The following is a 27,958-nucleotide window of genomic DNA, read 5'->3' as shown; positions in this document are numbered from 1 at the left end:
CAATAACAACAACAAAATTAGGTTCTGCACATATATATTGTACCTAGGATATACTATAAGATATTTAATATGTATGGGAATGTCTGCCATCTAGGAGAGAGGGTGGAGGGAAGAAGGGGAAAAATTCGGAACAGAAGGGAGTACAACGGATAATGTAAAAAAAAAAAAAAAAAAAATTACCCATGCTTATGTACTGTCAAAAAAAATGTTATAATTATAAAAATTAATTTAAAAAATTGTAATTGTGAAGGAAAAAATAACTTTTACCCTGAAATTCTCTGACAAAGATCTAATTTCTCAAATATACAGATAACTGAGTCACATTTATGGAAATACAAGCCGTTCTTTGGTCAAAAGATATGAATAGGCAGTTTTCAGATGAAATAATCATATCTATCTATAATCATATAAAAATGATTAAAATCACTATGATTAGAGAAATGGAAATTAAAGCAGTTCTAAGTTACCAAAACACACTCATAAGTTTGGATAATATGACTGAAAAGGAAAATGGCAAAATATTGGAGGAAGTCTGGGAAAACTGAGACACTAATGCACTATTAGTGAGGTAATATACTGTGATTCAAGCATTCTGTTGAACAATTGGGAGATATGCCCAAAAGGTTATAAAATCATTAATCTCCCTTAATCAAGCAATATCATTATTCAGTTTATATCCCAAAGAGAAAAAAATAAAAGGAAAAGAACTTATACAAACCAAAGTATTAAGAACAGCCCTTTTAGAAGTGGCAAAGAAATGGAAATTGAGGAACTAGTCATCAATTGTGAAATAGTTGAACAAATTGTGGTATATGATTGTGATAGAACATTTCTGTGCTATAAGAAATGATGAGCAGTATGGTATCCCAAAAACCTGGAAAACTTACACAAACTGGCACAATGTGAAATGAGAAGAACCAGGAGAACATTGTGCATAGTAACAAGAGTATTATATACAATAATCAACTGTAAACAACTTAGCTGTTCTCAGAAATATGATTTAAATCAGTTCTGGAGGATTTATGATAATTACAAAAATCTTATCCATCTCCAAAAAAGAATAGATGGAGTATGAATGCAGATCAAAGCAACTTTTTTATATAAGACCTTTTTTTATTTTTTGGTGTTCTTTTTATTATGAGTGGAAATCTGTTTTCTATGATTACACATATATAACTGATAGCAAATTCTTGCTTCAACATATGATGGGGTATAGAAGAAAAAGGGAAAGAGAAACTTGCTTCTGAAATGTTAAAAATTGTTTTGCATACAAATGGGGAAAATGAAATATTAAATTAAAATTTTAATTGAGAATTATTTAACACATTTTCAGTTAAGTAAAAGCTTGTGCTGCTACGAAATTGCTGAGAAAATTCCCAGAATTGCCATGGTAACAGATGATGTTTTTCAGGGATCAGCACCAATAAATATGTATCGTAATCATTCATAGATAAGTAGCAATCTAAAAATTTACAAGAAAACTTGTTATAGTGAAACATCATAAGACAAATGTAAAAGGACTGCTATGATGTGTACGTTATGCAATGAAATAAGGTTGCATTTAATTCAATTTGGGGCAAAACAGGACCCTTATCCTATTAGTTACTGGGAAATCTCAATTTTAGAAAGTTATGCACGAATATAAAATGTCCTGTCCTGTAACTGTACTTTGCAATGATCATATATAATACATACATATCTAGAAATAGATGTAGATGAGGACACAAATGAATAAAAATATGTGTGCGTGTATATATGTACAAGTATATCAATCAACCAACATTAATTGCTTCATTCCAAGAACTAAGCTAAATCCTGAGTTAGATTGATGTCTTTAACTCACGTTTCAAGGAGGTTTTATATTTATCACTGGGACTTTTTTGCGTGGGAAATGAGATAAAATATGACTCTAAACCTCTTTCTCTTCCTAGCATATGATTTAGCAGAAAAGAGGAGTGGGTTAATGCCTCCCATGTTGTGCAAGGAGTAGATCTGTATATCTGTTATTATAACTTTTCAAATATATATATTTTTAGAAAAGGTCTAGAGTTACATAACACATACATGCCACACATACAAGGACATACTCACATTGGTAATATATGTAAGTAATTTTATATGGACATAGGTTTTATACACACATATATGTTTGAATATATACATGGAATTTTATATTTATATTTTGAAAATATCAAGTACACATAATATATTTGATGCAAGAAAATGACTTTGCATGTGCAATGTGCTTACTTTGAGCATCACCAATAACTTCTGTGAGTTATCACTGCAGTACCCAAACATTGGTCTATACAGAGTTTACACTAAATTTTAATATCCTGTATAAACAAAATCGACTCTATTGGTTTTAAGAATGATACATAATTTTATTGAAATATTTTACATGGGTTCTCATCAATGGAAAGCTATTTGTTACTTGGATTCAAAAAATCTCATTTTTAGTAATTATCATCTTCCTCTTCATTCTACTTGTTACTAACTGAGAGAGAGATATAGAGGTCCAGAGGTGTTTTTCCCATTTGGAAAGCAAGGAGAGAAATAAGGGTGAAAGGGACCTTGGAAAACCTTGTCTGGGGGACTATAGATCAGAGTTTCATATGTAGCATTGTAAAATGCTATGTGCCCTCTTTCATAATCAAGGAAAATGCCCACCTTATGAATAGGTTGGCATAAAGGAACACTTTGATTTGAACACAATAAGTAAAACTCATCACCACATGTGAAGGCTAAAAGGGTAAACTTATCTCCATGTAACTTCTGGATATTGCCCTTCCTTCTGATTGATTGTTTACAGATGCCCACTTCCCACTCCCTTTTATTCCCTACCACTACTTCCCAATAGTGTTTCCCTGAAGTAAACCTCTGGTTAGCCAAGACACAAAGAGCAAAATCGAATCTTTCTGGGTTGTCAGGTACGTCCTGTGGGACAGAACTATATTCAACACTATGCAAATCTTCAGACAGGATGAGCTGAGGATTGGCTGTTTTAGGATCCAGACATAAATGCCCTGTAAAGAAAAAAAAAAAAAAAGGTGATGGGGGGAAGGAGAGGGAACATTCACCTTGGTTCCAGAGCTGAATTTTATTAAGTAACAGAAGGATCCTCTAACCTGGGAAAATCTCAGACAATGGAATTCTGGTCACAGTCCTAGCTTTTTGTCCTATTTCTGGCACTCAATTGGGTGAATAACTTCATTTTCTAATAGCTCAATTTCCTTAAAATGAGGATGATAGGGTCAAACTGGAAGGTCCTTAGGGTGGACCAAGTATTAAATTTATATAAGGCAATAATTGAATATTTAGCAAAATTTGATGAAGTACCAATTACAGTCAAATAGTTTGCCAGTCAGTGAAACATATCATGGAGGTATGATGAGATTGATGTAGTATGAAGCTGTTGTTTTTGGCATTTTTTTTTCAAAATAAAATTTGAAAGGCAGAAGTGATAATCATTCCAACATTGGCACAATCAGTTGTTGCTTTTTTTTAACTCTTGTCTAAAAAGGATGACCCTCAGAGGGATTCACTTTTTTTTTTTTTTTTCCAGAGAATACTGTCTTCAAGGAGTTTATAATAGGTGAGAGGCAATTTGAGAAATAGGCAGTTTTGTAATAAATATAGTGTCAATATGGAGCACATTGCAAACAATTTGGGATTTCTAGGGAATTCTGAAGTATCAATTGAGATCATTATGAAAGGCTTACTGTGGAAAGTCAGCAGCATTTCTGTCATTCCAGAGATGGGGTGCATGATCCATCTGGGTGAAGCAATGATAGAATTTTGAAGAAGCAGATCCATACTCCTAAAAAACAAACATACTCAACTTATAAAGGTTGTATAGAGGTCTCAGGGAACTATCTTGATTTAAAAAAATTTCAGAGGGCTGCAGTACTACAGATCTTATTGAGCTCCTTCTTCCAGTCACACTCCTTCACAAACTGTGAATGTCTGCCATGGAATAGAAACTCACCTTTCCAATGTGCCTTTTGCATCCTAGAGTGAAGGAAAAAAAAAAGAGATTAATTTTTCTACTTCTCAGAGAATTTCCACAATCTTGTCTTTTTGAAAGAATATTTGAACACTACTTATGATCCTTTTTCTCCCTGAAAACTATTTTCCAGTAAAAATAAAATTATTACCTTCCCTCACTCCCCAAAAATGAAGTGTATAGTTAAAACAATACACACAGTGACCTTTCTCTCATTGCCTTGATGCCATTTGAACCTCTTGTAAAGTGAGGAAATCATTTCATTGTGAAATAAGTAACATTTTTACTTATCTCTGCTTTCTCTCTCTCATATAGAAAATTCATGTGACAGAGTCCACCAGTTATTTTCATGGAGTAAGAAAATCACAGCTGAGGAAATTGGGGGGAACAAAGGTTGAGACTCTAAGAGACTTATATACATCTTTTGTTAAAAATTATTAAAGATTTTTTTTTTTTTACTTCCACAGAGTAGAATCCATAATGGTAAAGTAAGGTTTCATTCAAGGGGCTTAATGTTAGTAAAGTTTTATGTAATTCAATTACTCTTATCTCAAAGCCCAAAGAAACAAAGAAAACCATGAGCCCTTACTCTACATTCTTTAGAGATGGTTTATTGGGGGAAAAGTGGAATATTAGAATCAATTGGTATTATGGGCCAGAACTCTGTACTTAAAAAGAGGATTCTTACAAGGTGTTAACTCAGTGGAATTAATAAAGACAATGGTGATGTAGTTTAGCATGGTGATTAATAGTTCTCTAGTTCAGTACATATACTTAGTACTTAATATTGTTCTAGAAGATTGACATCTATTCTACAAGATTCACACCTACTATGATGTAATTAAAATAGAGTATATAAAGCTGGGACAACTCAGCCAAGGTGGGACTGGCAATCAGATTCATTCACTGTATCTCACACCACTGCGGTGGCTGGGCTCCTGCACTTCCCCCACTGAGACCAAGACTGATCTGAAAGGCTCTCCAGAAAACTGGCCTAGGCCTCATGCAAGGAAACTAAATTGTGAAGGAAATAAATAATAAAGGACTTTAACACCTGACTATTCTCCTGGTGATTACTGAACTGAAACTAAGGCTTGTCCAAAGAACTCCAGAAAATAACAAGAACATTACAAATTGGGATCTCATATCTTTCCTAGTTCTATACATGATGAGTGAATGAATGAATAATGTCTTTATAGCATTTGAGAAAAATAGTCCCTCAATCTCCATTTGAAGTCTTTCTCTGGTAGGAAAATCACCACTTCCATAGGTCAGACTAAATCATTTTGAACATCTCTGCAGAATGAGAAAATCCTTTAGCATACAGATTATGGGACTTGGAGTCATTAAAATAAGAATCTTATAAATACTGTCTCTAAAACTAAACAACTATGTGACAATATGCAAGCCTTTCAAATACCCTGAAGCTCATTATTCTCTAGAATAGGGATAAAATTATTTGTCTTTCCAACCTCTAAGGATGGAAGGGACTTCAGATTCAGATAATGAAAATGGACTCCTTTGGATTTTTAAAGGACCAAACTAATTTGAATACTATCATTGTAATATTTCAATCTTTTTGCCCTAGTTCTCTCCTCTAAAAAACAAGTATAATCCCTATGAAGCTAAACAGTCAAGTACTTCAATAGTGATATCATTCCCCTTCCTCTGCTCACAGCACTTTTCTTGTTTTAATCATTCTCTATTTCTGTTACAACACTCACCTGCAGCAATTCAAAGGGAAGCTTGTCATAATTATTTTCTATTTCTGATATCACCATTTGTAGATTGCAGATCGTTTGCTTCATTTTTGTCTTGCTCTCCTCAAACTTTGCCAGGTTGTCTTTGACTTGTTGGTCCAATATTTGTAGATGTAACTCTTTTTCCTCTGATAAGAATTGGTGCTTCTTCTCAAATTCAGACTTAATAGACTGCTTTTGAGCCTGGATTTCCAGTTGTCATGAGAGAAATTAAGATACAGAAAAAAAATCAGACTGAATAAATGTCAGGGTCAGCATCAAACATTAAATGTTTCAGCTATTACTTCCTATTTTTCATCTGAACAGATTCATGAGGTATGATATCAGATACAACTTTTCTATCTACCTTCTCCAAAATTTCCACTGAGAAACTCATTGAAGTAAATTGTTTCTTTAAGACTCTTTTCCTAAGGAATTGTGGAAAGGTGAGAGTTTTATTTTAAAGGAGAAATCCTCAGAAGTACAGAGTTTCTCTTCAAAACTCTCAAAAACTTATCAAAAAACTGATTCTTTCTGCACATATTTTAGGACATTAATTAAATCACAACCAAAAACAGCAACAATATGTTATTCCCTTTCTTTCCTAATACAAGTTACTTCCAGTAAACAATTAGCCTTTTTCTGTGCTGTCCATCCTTAACTCTTCCTTCTCTGAAGGAAGACATACAAGAAAGAACATACTTCCAAGTTTTATCACTAACAAAAGACAGAGACACTGCCTTTATATTGTGCTTCTCTCACAGAAACATTCCAATTCTTTTTGAAAAATTTTGCCCCTTTAAAATATTCCAATTCTTTTGGTTTTTCTATCACAAAAAAAATCATGTATTAGTAAAAAAAAAAAAAAAAAAATCCTGAAATGCATGATCTCCTCACTGCCTCAATGAGTTATTCTCTTTGTTCAAGACATAATTTAATTCTATCCTCTCCTTTAGCATTTCCCAATTCTCTCCTTTGGTAGTCTTAGCTTTCAAATTAACCTTTACATATATATGTGTGTGTGTGTGTGTGTGTGTGTGTGTGTGTGTGTGTGTGTGTGTCATTCTTCTCCTTGTTCTGTATTTACTTACAAATACAAATACTCTTTGTGATTAAATAAAAAGCCCCTCTAATATGAGCAGAGTGTAAGACCTTAAGAACAAGGAGCACATCCAGTGAAACTTATAACTGCCTCATACTTTCAAGGCTCACTCTTTGAAGATTCCCTGCTCTACTCTTTGTCTGATTACACTAGATCAATACCAAGTCCTGGTCATACAAATCCAAATGCATTTAGAAGAGTTAAATAATAAAAATGGAACTCACCCTTCTTCCAGCATTGTGGAATTAAGAGTGCAAGTGCCTCCTACTGCTCATTTCTGAAGCAGTTATATTTTTGCATCAAACACTCACCTTGATCCTCTCTATAGTGTGCTTCTCTGACTTCATTAGCAGATTAAGGATCTTTTGGGACAGGCTTTCCTTGTTCTTCGAGTCTCTTACTTCCTTGTCTAATGTTTGCAGTTTAACTTGTTCTTCCTCCCAAAAGAATTGGTGCATTTTTTCATATTCAGATATAACCAAAGCTTTGAGAACGTGGCCTTCCTCCTGTCACCCAATGAATTGGAAAAAAGCAGGAAATAAAAATCAATGTGGATCTAAGAAAGCATCAAAGGTCTCTGCTGGCTATTACTTCCTTTTATATATGTGAGAAGACTCATGAGCTATGTTAACAAATAGAGCTTTACTATCCAGCTTCCTCAGTTCTTTACTTATAGTAACTCATTCTTGAAAACTTTTACTAAGGAGTAGTTGATCAGGGAAAGATCAGAAAGAGTATCTTCTGTAAATATAAAATTGAACACTTTTCAAATGTATGCCCACTGATTCTTTACAAAACTGTATGATGTCAATTAGAATAAAAAATTATAAATATTTGATGTTTATATTTTAAAAGGTATCCTGCTATTAGGGGATCAAAGTGCTCATGAATAAATATGTCATTATCTTTCATGGTTAATATGAGTCTATTCCTTTACCAAAATTTACTTTTTCTGCCTTTTACATCTGTTATAATTCTAGCTGAAAGGGATTGTAAGAGAGAGGACACCTTTCACATTTATGTCTTTAAGAAATAAAACCAGAAGGGGCAGCTAGGTGGCACAGTGGATGAAGCACCAGTAAGGTGGTAAGGAGGATCTGAGTTCAAATCTGACCTCAAGACACTTAACACTTCCTAGCTGTGTGACCCTGGGCAAGTCACTTAACCCCAATTGTCTCAGTAAAAAAAAAAAAAAATTAATAATAATAATAACAAAAATTTAAAAATGCAACCAGATACTTACTTCCCACTGTATCTCTCTGGCTTTCTCAAATTGCAATTCTATTTGAAATTTTTCCTTCTTGCACCTTAGAATTTTGCATGTAGCATCTAGCTTCTCCTGCAAGAAAAAATCAAGTCTTAGTCCCATCTCTGTTCTACCCAGTGTGTCCCCAATTGATCATGAAGAGAGGTGAAGAAGCAGACACTATCTCTTTTAGGTAAGAAAATGAATTCATTGTCTTACCATGCACTGACTGACAGCCACTTCCAGGGGAAGAACTTTGTGCTCCTTGTGATCCGTGGTTAAAAAGCAAGGTCCACACAAGGGTCTGTGGTCCTCCTCACAAAACAAGGTCTCTTCTTTCCCATGTTTGTCACAGATGGGCAGATCCCTGATGGTCTGGAGGAAGTGAGGTCTGAGCATCTTGCTAATGTTAGCCAGATTCTGCAGCCTCCTATTGTACACAATTTCCTCACTTGCAATGGTTATCCTACAAATTGGGCAGGTCTTTGGTATGTAGATTTCTTTCCAGAAGCTGAGAAGACACTCTTTGCAGAAGGTGTGGCCACATTTGATAATCACTGGGTCAATAAAATAGCAGGAGCAAAGGGAACAGGTGTTATCCACTTTGAGGCTTTCTAACCAGTTTTTGGCATCCATGTTCCTAGGTCTGGGAAGAAAAAATAGTGAAAGGTTGGGTAGAGCATTCATATACTATAGAGCATATTTCAATACTATGGAACAGACTCTTCTGTAGGGATTGAGAAGCTTTGGATGGCTTGGACAAGAAGTGAGCCATATCCTCCCTACATCTAAACAGCTGGATCAGAGTCACCAAGTTTTAACTCAGCCTCCTCAAGTAACCAGAGGAATAAAAGTCCTGAGCCTCACAGACTGGGGACTGAGATATAATTTTATATACTGGTTTTGCCTCATCTCTAGTCTTTTTTGTTTTGACAACAAGTTTTTCTTTTCTGTTTCTGGATAGATGATTAGTTTCTTCCAAGTTTCTCACTATTACCGTCTCCACAAGCCAGGATTTAAATACAGTGGCTTTTAACCAAGAAGTCACCATGTGACACAGGCTAAGTTCTATTTTAAACTACTATGTGCCCTTCCACTCAGCAAAGAGGATCACTGAGGAGGCCCATAGTCTGTCCTGTCTACCCATTATTAGCCATCTGGGAGAAGATAACAAGTTGTTGTCAAATAATTATTCATTTTGGCTCAGGGGATCATGGAATTTCATAGTTCTACAGCTGAACCTGAGCTCTCTCATACTAGTAAACCTGGGTGATGGGCACTCCCATCTGCTACTAGGTGGGTTTTTTTTTCCCCTTTTTTTTTTCCTCTTATTCCCCCAGAGTCTCCATCATCTTAAAAAAAAAAAAAAACAAAAAAAAAAAAAACACATTTTTAGCTTCTCTCAGGTTTTAACAAAATCTCTAATTGCTTTTTCTTATTGGGTTCTGTATAGAATACTGATCGCATTTATAAGAATTAGAACAGGTAATTTTTAATTATGAGATGGTAATAGCTCAGCAAAGCCTCAAATCATCATGCTCTTCTTTCAAACTAGCTACTTGTCAAATAAGATGAAATATGTATTTTTGTCACCACCTGAAATTCCAATGCATTCACTGAACTATGGTAGCTTTATCTTTCTAAATGCATAATAAAGAAAAATCTTCCAAAGGAAAGCTTACCTTCCAATCCTTTTTCCAGAAATAGTCAACACAGGATCTGGAATTAGTTCCTTCCCTGAACTCTGGAAACCAACAAAATAACAGGAGTAAATATATTGGGTTCTTTTATAGAGCTTGCCTTTTTAGCCCCTCCCCTCATTTTATCTTCATAGTGTGAATCCATGTCCTAGTTTTTCTAGTTTCTTCTTCCTGAGAGTTCTCACCTTTTTGAGTTTTCACCTTTGTATTTCATACTAGTAATGGGACTAGGTAATCAAATTGTTTACACCTAGGCAATTAAGAACAGAATTGTTTTCTACAATTTGGTACTTTAACCAAAGAAAGAGCCCCAGGTCAGTGATGATTGGATCCAAATGATTTAATTTTTCTTTCTTCCTTTTTCTTCTTTCCATTTTTCTATGCTTTTCTTTTTTCACTTCTTTTCATTTTATTTCTTTTCATTTCTTTTCTTTTTTCTTGAACAGTTTGCCCAGAGTTATAGAGCTAGAAAAATATTCAGTATCTGATGCCAGATTTGACCTGTAGTACTCCAGCCCTGGTGCTGTATCCAATGTGCCATCTAGCTGTCATTCACTTTTCCTGTACTGGTTTAAGGCAAATAGGAGCAACAAGTATACATGCACACCAAGAATTTCAAAATTAGAATATCTAATGCAATTCTTGAAGATAAATTTAACTTCTTTTAAAAAAGAAATTTTTAAAAATATCAATAAATATGAAAAAACATTTTAAAAAACAGTTCTTAACTGTTTTTTCAAATTTTAGGGGAAAATTCTTTGTATTTTTCTTATGATTTTTTTTATAAAAAAAGATACTTTGTGATTGAGTTCCAGGTGAAGGAGGAGGAAAAGGCAGCAACTCACCTATCAAAAATCTTTAAATAATGATTTAAAACTAATTCTACAGCGGCACATACAACTCATCAAAGTAGGGAGTTGTAATGGGCCAAATCTCTGAACTTGAAACAAGGATTATTACAAGATATTAATTCAGTGGAATTGATTAGACAATGGTTATGATGAGTGGAAGGAAGGAAAATTTTGGAACTCAAGATTTTGCAAGGCGTTGTAGAGAGCCAGAATTTTGAAGAAGTATACTTGAAAGAAGGTGTTAACTCAGTGAAATTAATGAGATAATGGTTCCCTAGTTCATATGTATACTTGGTACTTAGTATGATGATATACTAGTTCTCTAGTTCACACATATTCAGTATGCTGTAATTATGTTATATAAGGGCTGAGAAGGATTTTTTGGACAGAAAAGACCATCTGCATCCAGAAAAAGAAATAAAACTGAACATAAATCAACATATGTATACTTTTTTCTTTTTTATCAATCCCATGTTTTTTCCCTTTTGCTCTGATTTTTCTTTCCCAATATGATTCATGTTCAAAATGTATTAAATGTGTATTAAAATAAACTTACTAAACCTACTAAAAATTAAAAAAAAAAAAACTTTACTAAAAAATGGAATTGTGTTGAATCACCTCATTATTGAAAACAGCCAAGTCCATCACAGTTGATCATCACATAATCTTGTAGTTACTGTGTATAATCTATTCTCTTGGTGTTACTCACTTCACTTAACATCAATTTATATGTCTTTGCAGACATTTCTGAAATTAGTGTGCTCATCATTTCTTATTGATAATAATATTCCATTACCGTCATATACCATAACTTATTCATCCATTCCTCAAATGATGAGCATCCATTCAGTTTCCAGTTCCTTGCCATTGGAAAAAGGGCTGCTACAAATATTTTGAACATGTAGGTTCTTTTCCCTGTTTAATTATCTCTTTGGAATACAGACCTAGTAGGAGTATCACGAGGTCAAAGAGTATGAATGTTTTATAGTCCTCTGGGTATAGTTCCAAAATATTCTCCAAAATGGTTGTATCATTTCACAACTCCACCAATAAAGTATTTATGTCCCAATTTTCCCACATGCTTTATCATTATCTTTTCCTGTCTTGTTCTGAGAGGTATGAAGTAGCACCTCAGAGTTGTCTGAATTTGCATTTCTCTAATCAATAGAGGCTTAGAACATTTTCTCATATCACTAAAAATGGCTCTAATTTCTTCATCTGAAAATTTTTCATATATTTTGACCATTTATCAATTTGGAAATGATATATATTTATACAAATACAAATATGCAAATTTGTATAACTTTCAGTAAATTCTCTCTGATTTTATAAATGAGGCCTATATTAGAAACTGGATGTAATTCCCCCTCTCCTAACTTTTCTGCTTCCCTTCTAATCTTGGCTACATTGGTTTTATCAAATGTGTTCTTAAAACAATATTGCTGTTACTGTATACAACATTCTCTTAGTTCTGCTCATTTCAATCTTCATGATTTTATGCAAATCTTTCCATTTTTTTCTGAGATATTGAGCTCATTCTTATAGTACAATAGTATTCCATCAAGATCATATGCTACAATTTGTGTAGCCATTCCCCAGTCAATGAGCAGCCCTGCAATTTCAAGTTATTTTCCACCAGAAAGAAAGCTATTATAAACTTTTTTTAAAGCAGATTTAGATTCTTTTTTTGCAATCATCTTTGGAAATGGGCTTAGTAGTGGTATTGCTGGGTTAATTTAATGACTCTTTGGGGATAATTCCAGAATTTTTCTTCTACAATTACAGTGTAGCAAAGGAAAAGGACCAAATGATCTCAAAGTAGGGGAATAGATAACTGGTCAGAATCAGATTCCTGGTAGACCTCAATGCTAGCACTGGTAGCAGAACCTAATGCAGTTTGGTAACTCTATTAATCTATACCCAGGTCCCAGTTAAAGTTCAAGGTGGGAACAAAGTGCTTCAGGATAGAATGGGGGAGGAGCTAAACAAGGGAAGTCCTATAATAGAAACCCAAAATTTAGTCCTGTTATCTTGTTTGCTTTTAGAACTCAGAGGGAAGAGCTAGAGTTATCCTTCCTGAGTTGATTATCTTTGAAGAAAGGACTAGAAGGTAAGCATCTCCTGGGAAGATTTTTCTCCTGTACATTTAGAAAGCTAAAAATACCTTAATTTAGTAAATGAATGGTAACTGTGAGAGGTGACAAAAATACATCAAAGTTTAATGAGTAGACAGTTTGGGGGAAAGACAAATTGACTTTATCTCCTCTATTATTATCTCATATAATTAAAAAATTAACTCTGTTGACCCTTAGAAATATGAACTGTAATCCCTATGCTAATCAATAAGCTATGCTAAACTATTATTGACTTTTGGAAACATTTAGGAAAAAGAAATTTGTTTTTCTGAACATGGTGACTTTAATTTGAGGGATAAGATTTGCAAGAAATTTGTTTTTCTGAACATGGTGACTTTAATTTGAGGGATAAGATTTGCAAGTGAGAGGAATAAATAATAACCAATGGCAGCCCCCATCATCCATATTCCTTATATGAGAAAACTCAGATTCAGCTGTCAAACTATCAGGTTCCATGGCCTTCGGCCAAAATGCATGGTTACATGACAACAGGTTGTTATATTCTGTAAGATGGCTAGAGATGGGGAAGCAGGATAACCTTTGAACCTCCTTAGTGATCCTCTATGCTGGATGAAGGGGTACGATGTTGTCTTTTGAATCAGACCTTATCTGTGTCACATGGTAGCTTCTTGGCTAAAGCCAAAATCCTGACTTGGAAATGGAAGATGGGGGTTCAGTAAAGCTGAATTTGTAAAAAGCAATCATCAACCTTGAACTAGAAAAAGGGAAAGTTTATTGTCAATTTTTTAAAATGAGGTAAGGCATAGCCATAAGGAAGAATTATACCTCAGCCCACAATCTTTGAGGCCCAGGACTCTCATTTCCCTGGTTACTTAGGAAGGGTGACTTGATTCTTAGTATCTCTGATCTATGTGGTTGGATGTGGGGAGAACATGCCTCACTTCTGGTTCAAGTAATCCTACTGCTTTTCAATCCCTGAAAAACAATCTGTACCATAGTACTGAGATGTACTTTACATGAATGCTCTACTAAAAATTTTCACTGACTTTTTCTCCCCAGGCCTAGGAACATGGATCCCCAAACTGGTTTGAAGACCTCAAAATAGATGCCTCTTGTCTCCTATGCTTGGACTATTTCACTGACCCATTGATTGTCAAATGTGGCCATACTTTCTGCAAAGAGTGTCTTCTCAGGTCCTGGAAGTAAGCTCACACTCAAAAAAACCTGCTCAATTTACAAGACAACCATTGAATTTGGAGAATGTTTTATTATCTGAGGATATAGAATCTGGCTAATATTTGTGAGATTTCTTTGATCTCATTTACTGCAGAGCATCAGGGATCTGTCCACTTGTGATAAACAAGGGAAAGAAGAGAGTTTATTCCATGAGGAGGATCACAGATTGTGTGTGGATGCTGCTTTTTAACTCCAGAGCCCAAGGAGCATAATTGGAAATACCTATTGGTTAATGTATGAAAAGATGATCTATTAACTTTCAATCCTAGAAAGCATGTGTTCATTCACTTTTCTTCATGCTCAATTAGGGTCATTGTTTTATAAAACAGAAATTGGACTAAAATTTGTTTGTTTTTTTTTTGTTTGTTTGTTTTTTGTTTTTTTTTCCTAAGGAGAAACTCCAGGTTTTACATGGAAGATTTTAAGGAATAAGAAGCAAAAATTTCAAGTGGAGTTGGAATTTGAGAAAATGAGAAAGGTACAGTGGGATATAAATATCTGGCTTTTTTAAAGAGATAAATATGGAAGACTCCTTGTCTCTCAAAATCCCTTTAAGCTGGTAATATAACTGATGTAATGGGTAGAAGATTTCTTTTTTTTTTCCCTGAGGCTGGGGTTAAGTGACTTGCCCAAGGTCACACAGCTAGGAAGTGTTAAGCATCTGAGACCAGATTTGAACTCTGGTCCTCCTGAATTCAGGGCTGGTGCTTTATCTACTGTGCCACCTAGCTGCCCCCAGAAGTAGATTTCTAAAAAGGAACAGACTCATAATAAGAATTAAAAATGTTGACAATGTTATTCATGAGCATTTTGATCCCCAAATAGAAGAAAACTTTTTTAAAAATATAATCTACAAATGTTTATATAAGAATAATATTTTTGTCTCCTTGGCTTTAGACAGTTTTAGAAAGAATCAATGCTTAGAATACATTTGAAAACCCTTCAATTATTCCTTTGTACAAAACCCTCTTTCTGATCTTTCCATCATCAACCACTCCTTAGGAAAAGAGTTTTCAAGAAATTTGCACAAATGAAAAAACTGAGAAAGCTAGATAGTAAAGCTATATCTATTAACACAGCTCATGAATCTGTTCAGATCCACAAAAGGTAGTGATAGACAGAACAAATCTTTTCTGCTGTCTTGCACCCTGCCACTAACTGACTTTTATTTCTTGGTTTTATTCCAATTCCTTGCGTAATAGGAGGAGGGCCAGACTCTCAAAGCCTTGGTTGTATCTGAATATGAGAAAATGCACTAGTTCTTTTGGGATGAAGAACAAATGAAATTGCAAACATTGGACAAGGAAGCAAGAGACAACTGGAAGAACAAGGATAGCCAGTCTCAAAAGGTCCTTAATCTGCTAATGAAGTCAGAGAACAGCCTATGGAGAGGCTCATGGTAAATGTTTGATATAAAAACATAACAGTTTCGGAAATGAGCAGTAGGAGCACTTGTACTATCATCTCCAGAATGCTGGAAGAAGGGCCTATTCCATTTTTATCATTTGACTCTTCTAAATGCACTTATATGAGCAGGACTTGGATGTTGATCTAGTGTAATCAGACAAAGAGTAGAGCAGGGAATCTTCAAAGAGTGAACCCATGAAAGCATGAGGTGGTTATAAGTTTCACTGGATGTGCTCCTTGTTCTTCAGAATTTACACTTCAGAATTTACCAGAAATCAACCACAAAATTTCATAGCAAAGCTTAATCCTGTGTACTGAGCCAAAAGGGAAAAAAAAACCAAGCAACCAATTCAACATTCAGAAAGATTTCAGGTGCCTTGCTATTTCCTGGGAATAGAAGTCAATGGAATTAAAGTGTCTTCTCCTCCTAAGAGCTTTTTTTATTATTAGTAGTAGTAATAGTAGTAGTATTTAATGTTAAAGAAGATAAGGATATTTGTAAGTAAATATAAAGCAAATAGAAGAAGAATACACAAAAGTTTATTTGGAAGCTAAAACTACAACAGGTGAGAATTGGAAAATGCTGAAGGAGAGGATGGAATTAAATTATGTCTTAGAAAAAGAGAACAACTCAGTGAAATAGAGTTGAATAGACCATTCATTCCAGGACTGGGAAATGGACAGGGAAAAGGCTTAGAAAGCTAGATTTGTGAAACATAGGGAATCACTTTGATCTAATAGAGTTTTCCTAAGACTTGTTTTCCTTGTGGATGAAGCCCCAGAGTATATGGAATAATTTGAAGGGGGGAAGGGACAAACTTCAAATAGAATTAGAATTTGTGTGAAAATGAAGCATAATGTAAAATCAGTGTCTCTATCTTTTTTTAATGATAAAATGTTGTTTCTTGAAGGCCCTTCATAGAAAGAATTGTTAATGATAGACAGGGAAGAAAAATTCTGAAAAGGCCCTGCATAGAAAGAATAATTAATGATGTACATAGAAGAAAAAATTTAATTGTTTACTGAAAGAAATGAATATTAAAAAACAAAGGTAGTAAGATCCTAATTTTTTTTAATTACACTTAGAAGGCCAGCCTATGCAACTATTGGTTAAGTCAATTTGAGAAAAAGAACCAGTTATTGTCAGAAGAAAAAGAGCTACATCTGCAGAGACTAGATCAAGAGGCAAAAGAAAAGTTGGCAAAGTTTGTGGAGAGCAAAGGAAAAATGACTTAAAACATACATTGTTTGCAAATGCTGTCAGAAATAGAAAAAAAAAAAATTTGGATAAGCCTCCCAATTAAATCTTCCAGGTGAGTGCTTGAAATAAAAATTGAAAATGTTTAGAACAAGAGAAATAATGGTAGGGGGAGAAAGGAGAATAATATCACTTGATACTTGACCATCTAACCCCATGGAGATTAGACTTAGCCTTATTTTTCAGAGAGAATTAGTGCCAAAAGTATGAATAACAATGAGAGTTATACAAATGATTTCATGCTTCAAGAACCCAAAATATCTCATATCTATTGTCTTAATTTCAAGTCATAGCAATCTTTTGAGCCTGGCAAGACAATTATTATTATACCTTTTCTAGAGAAGTAGGGCACTGAATTTCAGGGCATTTGAAAGGCTTATTTAGTGTCATATAACTCTTTAGTATCAATGACAGTATTTCAGCTCTTACTTTAAAGATTCTAAGTTCCATTATCTGCATACCATGTGATGGTCTCACTCTTTAGAAAAAGTGTTCATAATGATTTGGTTTCACTCTGGAAGTGGTTACTTCCCTACCAGAGTGAGACTTCAAATGGGGGTTGAGGGATCAACCTTCTGAAATGCTATAGACATCATACACATAGCATAGGTGTAAGTAAGAATTGAGATTCGCAAATTCTAATATTCTACTTTTGCCCCAAGAAATAATCTACTCTAGTGTAGGATGAGTAAAGGCCAATGGTTTTCTTTGTTTTGGGAGGTTTTGGCACAAGAATAGTTGAGTTACGTAGAACTTTATTAACATTATTAACAAATCCCTGAATGCAGACTTATTTTAAATTTCTTCAGTATCCCAGACTCCCAACTCTTTTGCCAGTTTCCTCATCTGTTGTTCTCTTTCTCCATTAAAACAATGGGTAGTGTCTGTCATATGAATTTTCTATGTAAGAGAAGAGATGAGTAAGAATGGCACTTCTTTCACAATGGAATGATTTCCCCATTTCACAAGAGATCTAGATGGCATCAAGGCAATGAAAGAGAGGGCAGGGGTGGTTCTTAGCAATTCTATTTTTTTTTTTCAAATAAATGCACTTTTCTTGTAAAATAGTTTGTACAAAGAAAAGGGATTGTCCAAAAATCTGTGTGTGTACTCTCTAAAAAAGGTAATGTTATGGGAACTGACTAAAGAATAGAATAAATATTTCATTTTTTCTTCCCTCTAAAATACAAAAAAGCATATTGGAAAGGTGAGTTTCCATTCTATGACAAACTGAGTTAGACATGTAGTCTATGAAGAATAGTTGGATGAAGTGGCTTGTTGAGATATGTACTACTGCAGCTCACTGAGATTTTTTTTTTAATTCAAAATAGTTCCTTAAGATCTCTGTACAACCTTTGTAACTTGACTGTATTTTGTTTTTAGGAATGAGAAGGTACTTCTTCAAAGTTCAATGGTTGCTTCACCCAGATGGACTGCAGTGACAGAAATAGGACAAAAACCTATTTCTGTATATTTCCAGTGAATTGGGACTGTGACCTGAATTCCACAGTCTAAGGTTCTCCCAGGATTAAAGAATACTTCTGTTAATTATTAAACTTCAACTCTAGAATCCAACGTGAATGATACCCCCTATGATACCCCCTATATTCCCCTTTTTTCCTATAGGAAATTTAAGTCTGAATCCTACAACAGTCACTCATCTGATGATTTGCAGAGTTTTGAATATAGTTCTGTCCCACAGGATGTGCCTGACAACCCAGAAAGATTTGATTTTACTCTGTGTCTTGACTACCCAGAGCTTCACTTCTAGGGAACACTACTGGGAAATAGAGGTGGGGAATAAAAGGGAGTGGGAAGTGAGTATCTGTAAAGAATTGATCAGAAAGAAGGGTAATGTCTGGAAGTTACCTGGAAATACATTTACTCTGGTAGCCTTCACATTTGATGATGACTTTCATTTTGTGGTGTATGATGCCAACCTATTCATAAGGTTGGCATTTTCCTTGATTATGAAAGAGGGCATGTAGCATTTACAATGCTACAGATGGAATTCTAATTTATAGTTCCCCAAATGAGGCTTATTTCTCTCTTGCTTTCCAAAGGGGAAAAACACCTTTGGATCTCTGTGTATCTTTTCCAGGAGTAACAAGTAGAATATAGAGGAAGATGGCGATTACTAAAATGAGATTTTTCCAATTGAAACAACAAAACAACCTTTGAAATGACTTTCCATTTATTAGAACTCATGTTGAATATTTCAGTAAAGTTATGTATCATTATCAAAACCAAAAACAAAAAATCTCTCTTGTTTATACAAGATATCAAAATTAGAATGCCCCACTTTGTATGAACATCTAGTATTTCATACGTCACTGATAAATTACAGGGAGAATTGCTGATGCTAGGCAAACTATGCATGTAAAATGATTTTTCTATATTCAAAGTATCACTTATTTATGCTTGGCCTTTCTGAGATTAAAGTCTTAAAGAAAAAATTTAATATTATTTTAATTTTCCTAGTTACAAGTCAAAAAGATTTTTAGCATTAATTTTTATAAGCTCTTGAGCAATGGTCCTCAAACTTTTTAAATAGGGGGCCAGTTCACTGTCCCTCAGACTGTTGGAGGGCCGGACTATAGTAAAAACAAAACCTCACATTCTGTCTCTGGCCCTCAGCTCATTTGCCATAACCCAGCAGGCCGCGTAAATGTCCTCAGCAGGGCAGCATCTGGTCCACAGGCCATAGTTTGAGAACCCCTGATCTTGAGTTTCAAAGTTTTCTTCCTTATTTTGCTCTCCTTCACTCCTCTCTTCCATTATGCCCTTTGGGTATAATTCCAAATTGCTCTACAGAATGGTTGGATCATTTCACAGCTCCTCCAACAATGCTTTAGTGTCCCAGTTTTCTCACATCCCCTCTAATATTTGTCATTAATTTTTCCTTTCATCTTACCCAATCTGATAGATATGAGTTGTTTTAATATGCATTTCTTTAACCTCTAATCAATCCCTAATCAATAGTGATTTAGAGCATTTTATACCTGCATATTGTCTTTTCACATCCTTTGATCACATATCAATTGGGAAATGACTTGTATTCTTATAAATTTGAATCAATTCTCTATTCAACATTTTCCTGGGCATTTTCCTCGATTATGACAGAGGGCATGTAGCATTTTACAGTGCTACAGATGGAACTCTAATCTACAATCCCCCAAATGTTACTTTTCACGGACCTCTTTGCCTTTGTTTTTCCCCTTCCTTTCCAATGGTGAAACATTCCTCTGGATCTCTATGTATCTGCCCCAGAAAGAGCTAACAGAATGCTGAAGAAAATGATAATCACTTAAATGAAAATTTCAAATTCAAGCAATTGGAAAAACCCCTAACTTGATTTTTCATTCATCTGAATCCATGCTGAATGTGGAAATAAAAATATGTATCATCAAAAACAAAAACAAATTCTTGCTTATAACAAGTATCAAAACTAATCTGCTCACTTTGTATCAACACCTAGTGTGTAAGACCTCACTGATAACTCACAGAGATAAATGGCAATGCTTAAACTAGAAAAACTATGCCTGCAAAACTGTTTTCTAATCACCCAAGATATTGGGTGTCACATCTATTTGATCTTCCATGATATACATTAAATTTGCTTTTTATATTCAAACACATATTGATAATCATATCTCCATAATATGCATATATATGCATGTATATAATATTTTCATGTATATATGTATGTATATACATGTATATGTAACTTTTTATTTGAAAAATTATAATGACAGATATACATTTGCTCTCTCCTTTTTTTTTCTTTTTTTTACCACATCAGGCCCTAAATAGGGAAAGCAGTTTAAGCTCATAGCTTAGCTCAGTTCCCACACAGCAGAATGCCAATGACAGTCTAAAACTTCCCTCCAACTTCATTCAGTTCCAGGCACCAATCTATCTCAGGACAAGAATCTTTACAAATATTTAGAGCACAAACCATCCTGTTCTTTACTTTGAGATTAGGCTTAACTTTATTTTTTTGTATAGTAGATATTTAAATATATATATTTATTTATTTTGTTAACCATTTTCTAATCATATATACATATGTATATATGTGTATTTTTAAAATAACATTTAGTTATTTTAAATTTGGAGTTCTAAGTTATTTTCTCTCCTACTAACCTTTCTGATATAGCATTTGTGCCCTGCTTTTCTTCTTGTCCCTGCAACTTACATACCTTTCATAACATATCCAGCCTTATTCTAGGCCAATTAAGCTTATGAATTCATGCTTGGGTGATTTGGTTGCTTACCATAGTATGGCAGAAACCAGAGCATTTGGTATTAGAAATTTTCTCCAAGTACTATTTTAGTTTGAAAGATTAAGTAGATCTCCAAATTAAAACTCTTTACTTTGACAACTGCTATAAATAATGAGATGATTAAAATCTTTTTGATCCAATGTGCTCATCTTCAAAATTCAAATAAAAACAACTTATGTTATCAGCAGCTTGTGAAAACCACCACCTCCTTCTCTTATTTGCAGCAGCTACAAACCACAGGAAAATGTATGTGCATCCAGGAGGAAATGGAGCTGTGTTTATTTTAGGGGGAAAGAGTCAGTTTATTGAGTGGAAACATAGTTAAGTGCATTTCTCTCCTTTCCCTCTTTATTCCCCCCTTTCTTTAAATGGTAAATTTATGACTAAAGCTTAAATAATCCCCAGGCCAATAGAAGCTTTTCAAAGTAATGGACTCATTAACATCATGTTCAGTATTATGTGTGTGTGTGTGTGGGGGGGTGTCAATGTCATTTAGTGAATACAGTTAATTATTCAATGTGTAGATTTATTTTGGACATAAATAACATTCTGATTTGAATAGTCCTGCTGTCAGTCCAATTAGCATGGCTTTGATGATATGAAAATTATGATTTAAAGCAGGGAAAAAAATCCTTCATTGAATATGTACTTAAAAGTTCCTACCCAATTCAAGGTTAAACCAGTTCAATAAGTTCTGATCCTTTTCATAGGAGTAGCTATTTGCTATTGTTTATATAACATGCAATTCTAGATCCATCCTTCCTTCCTTTTTATTCTCTATTATTTTATTTTCTTATTTTTCTTTGAGGCAATCAGGATTAAGTGACTTCATATGATTAGATAGTTAATAAGTGTCTGAGTCTAAATTTGAATTTAGATTTTCCTAATTACATGACCACAGTTTTATTTATTCTGCCACCTAGCTTGCTCCTTAACATTCATAATAAAATCTCAAAGGTTTATCTCAAAGGTGTGATGATGTTTTGACATGCAATACAATAGTCCTCATTTCACAGAAGAGTACTAGATAAAAATGAAAGTGTTCTGACTGTTGGCTTGAGCAACAATTGTGATATAAAAGAAAGCATAATGGTTTCAGGCAAAAGAAGTTTTTGGATTAACCAAAAAGAAAGCTGATGCCCAGAGAGATGTAATGATCCCAAGGATGCCAGCTTCTTAGGGGAAGTTTGGGAAGAAGAACCAGGAACCTGAATTAATCCCCTAATCTAGTGTCATACCAATGAAACTGTAATATAAATATAAATATATATATATATATATATATATATGTAATATGTAATATATATGTGTAATATGTAAACCTGGAAGAACAAAAAGATCAAGAATATCAATGGAATTAATGAAAAAAAAATGCAAAAGGAAATAGAAAAATGCAAAGGAAAGTGACCTAGCTGTACCTAAGTCTATAAACCTAAAACTATATTAAATAGCAGTGGTCATAAAAAACATTTGAAATTGGCTAAAAAATAGAAAAGTGGATCAGTGGAACAGATGAGGTACATAAGACACAACAATCAATTTAGTATTTGCATTTAATATGGCTTTTCCTAGCTGCCAAATTTATCCAACAAAAACTTTCTACTTCCCCAGGAATGATTGTGGCATAATCCTCTTTCTTAAACAAGTACTTCTGAAAGTCTTTTTTTTTTTTTTTTTTCCTTCTTTTACATTTTTCATGACCAACTTGGAAAGAAAATATCTTCCTTCCCTAATTTGGTGTTCATGTTGTATGCTTATTATTAGAAATGCATCAAATAAACAATCACACTGAATTATAGGGTAATTATTTCAAACATGTAATGTAAAGTCTGAAAACAATATGAATTGTAATGAGTTGTTATATCAGAAAATTAGGGCTATCTGTTATGAGTTCATATTTTATACTTAAAATTGTCTCCTTCAATTTATTAGTTTTTAATATATATATAACTTTTTAATGAAATTTATACATAATTTAGCAGTATAATAACCAAAAGAAGAAATAGTTTGTTTGCATACTCTTTTGGGTTCTTCATCTTTGAACATGGGGAATTTTTGATATTAAAGCTTCTGTGAAAGAAAATGGTGCCTTATAGAACTTAACCCTTCATGTTGTTAACAAGCTATAATTGATAGTAACTTTCAAGAACCAAATATTTACATTTCTCTTACAAACCCCTGGCCTTGTGTTTTTCAATTGTCTATGCAGTATATCTCACTTGTCTATTGCAATACAGTAAATGTAGAACTGCCAAATGAAGAACTGCCAAATATTTATATCACATAGTGCAGGGTTATCTGATGGTGTAATGGAAAATTGTCATCACAGGAAAGAACATCAGGACTAGTTTCAAATCGCTATAAGAACTTCCTTTTGTAGGTCTTGACTTAAATGGGCTTTAAAACTGAAACTTAATATGTATTGATGTAGCCTTCCATTTAGATATGCATGTGTGTGGTCTGTGTTTGTGTGCCCATGTATGTGCTTGTGTATATGCTCATCTACAGAAACCTCTCTACAAATTGTGACAAAATGCATGACTTTATTGAGGGGGATTTATATTCTAAATTAAGTAGTATACAAAAATCACAGTGATAGAAAGAAGAAAACAAAGTCCTGAACAAACCTCTTGGTTTTTGAACACTGAACCCCTTCCCTGTAAATTGTCTGTGAATTAATTGCGGCAAGTTAATATAGAATATTTAATGACTTTAACTTAAGCTAGTTAGAGAAATTCTGTTGGGATTTCTGAGAGGCAAAATTTAGCTGCCTAATGACCTGCTTAGGTCTCCTTATTTTCATTTATTAAAAGATGATGGGTCAATTCTAATAGACATGATTGAAAGAGCCATCTGCATCTAGAGAGAGAACTATGGAGACTGAATGTGGATCAAAGCATAGTATTTTCACCTTTTTCATTGTTGTTTGTTTGATAGTTTTTTTTCCCTCTATCTTATGTTTTTGTTTTATTTTTCCCTTTTGATCTGATTTTTCTTGTGTAGCATGATGAATATAGTAATATGTTTTGAAGAACTGCATTTGTTTAACCTATATGGGATTACTTGCTCTCTTGAGGAGAGGAAAGAAGAGAGAGAGAAAAAATTGGAACACATGATTTTCCAAAGGTTAATGTCAAAAAATATTTTTCCATGTATTTGAAAAAATAAGAAGCTATTAAAGAAATAAGAAAAAAAAGAAAAGATGACCTGGAACTCGAAGCTCTGTCTGAGCTCTTTGATTATAAAATCTAGGATTAAAGATTCTTGAAACAGAAAATCTATAATTTCATATTTTCATTATAAATATAATCTCACTAATGTGGATATTTCCTCTATGGAGGAAATTTTATATATAGCCATCATTAATAAATAATAACAATAATACTGATAGCACTTTAAGATTTCCCCAAAAAGCTTTACAAATATTACATTTCTTTTCATTTTTGAAACTCTGGGAGACAAGTACTATTATTAATTCCAGTACACATAGGAAAAAGCTGAGGACTGAGACATAAAATGATTTGCCCAGGATCATACAACTGTTGTTCATCCTTCATTTTTAAAGAATACCAGTGGCTTTTGGGAGGTGATACCTTAACTCTATGTGAATTAAATTTAAGCGAGGCAGAACTGTACAGTCATTAACTTTACTCTCTCTTCCAGAGTTATTCAAATGAAATGCCAAAATAAAAACCAATAGAACTATTGATAGTCCAGGATGCAGCGGGTCATCTAGGTATTTTTGAGGTTTAACCAGTTGCCTATTTCTTCCATGTTTATGGTCATTAGAACAAATTGTTATCCATCTATTACTCTAGGGGGTTTACATATATTTGGGGTAACTCCTCTCCCCTCCAACTCATCAATTATTTCCAGGATGCTGATTTACCCTTAGTCTGGTTTAGCTCATCTGACCAGATGATTTTATTGGATGGTGGTTGCAATTTCTTCAAACCACAGGAAAGGAAGTAAAATACATATATTTATATTGCTGTAGGATACCATAATGTTAAGATTTTTTTTCACCTCAAAATTTTCATGATCCTTTTCCTATCCAAGTGCATGTATAGTTAGTGCCCTCAATTTCATGAAAATAAGAATAGTGACAGCTGAATCATAAGTACTAGAAATGAATAGGTTTTACTTATTTTTAGTAAAGAAAGGAAAAACTTTTTAGCAAAATTTTTTTTTTCTTTTGACTAGACATAAAATTTTATTAATGTTGGATACTGCCATCATGGAAATCCTCTTTACTAATATAAATAAAAGTCTCAGAAAGATGGGCTATGTGTGATGAGATATGGAATGTGTTTAAATAGTTGATATGTCATATCAACTAGTCATTTGTTAAAAAGCAAAATCATTTCATTTGCTATGTCAAGTCTTCTGAATGATATCATAGGAGAACAAACATGTGACTTCATTGATATTATGAACTCAACTCTCAGATTAAGAAACTCCCTTTATCAATAATAAGTCAATGTCATCTCTGCCATTTATAGTCTTACAGAGTTGCCTAGAGCTCCAAGTGACTTCTATAGGATCACATAATTTACATATGAGAGGCAGGATTTTGATCTAGATCTTCTTGCTTCTGGGGCTCCTCTCTACCTATTATACCACACTGTCTTTCATGTAATAATAGAAGAAGGATCTTACAATTCATGGAATTTGATCCTTTCTTTCATGAATGTAAAATAAACAAGAAGAAACTAATTCTCTTTTCCTGGGTCACATAACTAGTAAGTTTCTGAAACAGTATTCAAAACTCAGTTTCCTGATTACAAATGCAGCAACTATACTTCTATATAATTACTAATAATAAATTCTAGCCTAAGCCTCATTTGATCACAGTTTAGATCGTGTTGACTCAGAGTGAGTGTAAATAGCAATTCTGTTCTGACTGGAAACCTTGTGGGCTTTCCCCTCCAAGATGTTTTTAAAGTAGGTAATCACTATATCTTTTACATTATTTCTTACCTAGCTTTAAATCACTGAATGAGTATTACCTCAGACAAACTGAAACCTGGGAAAGACATTAGCTTAAAAATGCTAAAATCTCCTACTGCATCTGAAATCATATCCAGTTGTCCTGACCTGTGTTTGATCACTGGACTCAAATGACCTTAGGGGAAAGATTGAGCCTGATGACTTTGCATAGTCCTGCCTCACTTCAATCCAATTTATTTGTAAATCAAATCATCACTCTCTTGATGTCATTGGTCATCTTCAAGAAGGAAGGACAGCTTTAGATAACACAGGACCTAAAAGCTCCACCTTATATTAAATATCTCCTTGCATGTAGTATTGAGAGATGATTTTAATCCCTTGGGCTCTACCCAGTGATTATAAATATAGACATAAAAACATAAAGAAATATCTTCATATCATTGAATTTTCACATAGAACAAGAACATGATCCATGATCTATGGCATTATTTATTCCTTCTTTAATTTTCTAATGTTCCACATAGGGCAAAATGTTCTGAAGTATATTTGGCATTTATTTTCTGAGTGATTTTTATAAGTTTGTTTTCAGAATGTTTTGCACCACAGCTTTGTAATACTGGATAGAAACAGTGTGGCATAGTACTAAATGCCTTATATTCTTAATCATGTGGTAAATTCTTACCCTTCCCACAGTGGCTCTACTCTCTGTGTTATCTTATCTTTTGGTTCATGTTCCTTTTTCCATCATTTTGGATAATATGTGTATTTACACATGCTTTTTCTTGGACCAAAATGCAGTCAAAACTATGCAGTCAAAACTGTTTCTCAGAGAAGATTGTCTCTCAAAGTACCAACTTGCCCTAGAAAAAACCCATTATAATATAGTTATCCATTCATCAAAGAGATCTTCTCCCAGTGCTATGAAGCTAAATATTTATGAACTAAATTCAGGCTGGAGAAGTGGAGGGATAGAGGAGGTGGGAGAAAATGCATTCATGGATAATTTTTCAACATTTACCCTTGCATAGTCTTGTGTTCCAAATTTCCCTTCTTCCCCCCATCCCCTCCCCTAAATAGCAAATAATTCAATATATGTTAAATATGTTAAAATATATGTTAAATCCAATATATGTATACACATTTATACACTTATTTTGTTGCACAAGAAAAATCAGGTCAAAAAGGGGAAAAAAAAGAAAGAAAGAAAAAATACAAGCAAACAACAAGTGAAAGTGAAAATACTAAGTTGTGATCCAACACTCTGTTCCCAAAGTTCTCTCTGTGGGTGCAGATGGTTCTCATCATCACAAGATCATTGGAACTGGCCTCAATCATCTCATTGTTGAAAAGATCCATGTCCATCAGAATTGATCATCATATAATCTTGCCATTGCTGTGTACAATGATGTGCTCACTTTACTTAGCATCAGTTTATATTGTCTCTCCAAACTTACCTGAAATCGTCCTGCTTATTGTTTCTTATAGAACATATTCTATATGTTCTATAATATCTATATTATGAAGTATTATAATATCTATATTATGAAATATTATAATATCTATATTATGAAATATCTATATGAATATAGATATTTCATAACATTCATATACCTTAACTTATTCAGCTGTTTTCCAACTGATAGGCATAGACTCAGTTTCCAGTTTTCCACTACAAAAAGGGCTGCCATAAACATTTTTGTATATGTGGGTCCCTTTCTCTCTTTTAAAATTTCTTTAGGATACAAGATAGGTAGAAACACTGCTGGATCAAAAAGTATGCATAGTTTGATAGCCTTTTGGGCACAGTTCCAAATTGCTCTGCAGAATGGCTGAATCTGTTCACAATCCCATGAATAATGTATGTGTCCCACTTTTCCCACATCCCCTACAACATTCATCACAATCTTTTCCAATTATCTTATCCAATCTGAGAGGTGTGTAGTGGTATCTCAGAGTTGTCTTGATTTGCATTCCTCTGGTCAATCAATTTGTACCTTTTCATGTGACAAGAAATGATTTTAACCTCTTCATCTGAAAATTGAGTGTTCATATCCTTTTACTATTTAACAATTGGAGAATGA

This window comes from Sminthopsis crassicaudata, chromosome 6 (genome assembly GCF_048593235.1).
Source record: "Sminthopsis crassicaudata isolate SCR6 chromosome 6, ASM4859323v1, whole genome shotgun sequence".
Taxonomy (NCBI): Eukaryota; Metazoa; Chordata; class Mammalia; order Dasyuromorphia; family Dasyuridae; genus Sminthopsis; species Sminthopsis crassicaudata.
The sequence above is the reverse complement of the archived record's forward strand: the minus strand, read 5'-3'. Positions refer to the sequence as shown.